The 1,049-nt window shown below is 60.0% G+C and overlaps 1 pseudogene; it reads left to right on the top strand.

The window, feature by feature from the left end:
• The first annotated feature begins 575 nt into the window (after positions 1-575).
• On the top strand, positions 576-695 carry LOC136654778 (5S ribosomal RNA; annotated as a pseudogene).
• The last annotated feature ends 354 nt before the right edge of the window (positions 696-1,049 follow it).

Below are 1,049 nucleotides of genomic sequence, written 5' to 3'. Positions count from 1 at the left end.
CGCGGCCAGGCCGGCTCCGTCCTCAACAGTCCCCGTTGCTGCGGTGGCAGCCGAGCCCGCCAGTGGGACGGGCTTGGCTTGCTCACGAGGGGCGGCCATGAGCCGGCTCCGCTTCCTCTCTGCGCCACCCCCGCCTGCCAATGTGTGTGCCTTGACCCAGCCCTGGGAAAGAGGAGGAGGAGGGAGCTGGGCTTTCCCCCTCCCTTTCGCTTGCCCTGCCTCTTGCCATTGCAGCCGCTTCTGGGGGATTCTCTGGCTGCCAGTGCACAGCCCTCCAAAGAGAGGGCTGCATTGCAACCCCCTCTTTGCAAGCCATTGCACCCCACCCTTTGCAAGCCATTGCATCCCACCTTGCAAGCCATTGCACCCCACCCTTTGCAAGCCATTGCACCCCCCCTTGCAAGCCATTGCACCCCACCCCTTTGCAAGCCATTGCATCCCCCCTTCCAAACCATTGTAACCCACCCCTTTGCAAGCCATTGCAACCCCCCTTTGCAAGCCATTGCATCCCCCCTTTTCCCATTTCACCACCACCACTTGCAACAAAACAGAGCAGCCCTGGATCTTTTCTTGGCTACCAGGGCAACTGTTACCCTGCACATGCCTGATCTCGTCTGATCTCAGAAGCTAAGCAGGGTCAGGCCTGGTTAGTACTTGGATGGGAGACCGCTTGGGAATACCGGGTGCTGTAGGCTTATACCATAGTCTTTCGAGACTGAAGGTTGCCAACCAACCAACCAGGGCAAAGAGAGCTGCTTTGGCACCCATCCCTGGTCCTCCGCCAAGGCGTGTCGCAAATTCCTTTCCTCCCCCCCCCTTTGATGTAGAATTGGGGTTGGTGCGTTGGCACGCGAGAGGCGCCTTTCAGATCAACAGCAAACCACCCCCCCCCCATGCTGTGGAAGGGGCAGACCACCCTTTGCCTCGAGCCCCTCATTGGCGCATCTAGGGATCCGAAGTGATCGCGTGTAGGGTTAAACGTGGGAAGGCGCCGACAGGCGCAGTCCTTCCTCTGGAGAGGTGGTCACTGCACTGCGGAGGAAAGGAGG

Source organism: Tiliqua scincoides, chromosome 5 (genome assembly GCF_035046505.1).
Source record: "Tiliqua scincoides isolate rTilSci1 chromosome 5, rTilSci1.hap2, whole genome shotgun sequence".
Taxonomy (NCBI): domain Eukaryota; kingdom Metazoa; phylum Chordata; class Lepidosauria; order Squamata; family Scincidae; genus Tiliqua; species Tiliqua scincoides.
Note: the sequence above shows the minus strand (reverse complement) of the source record. Positions and strands in the feature narration are given on the sequence as shown.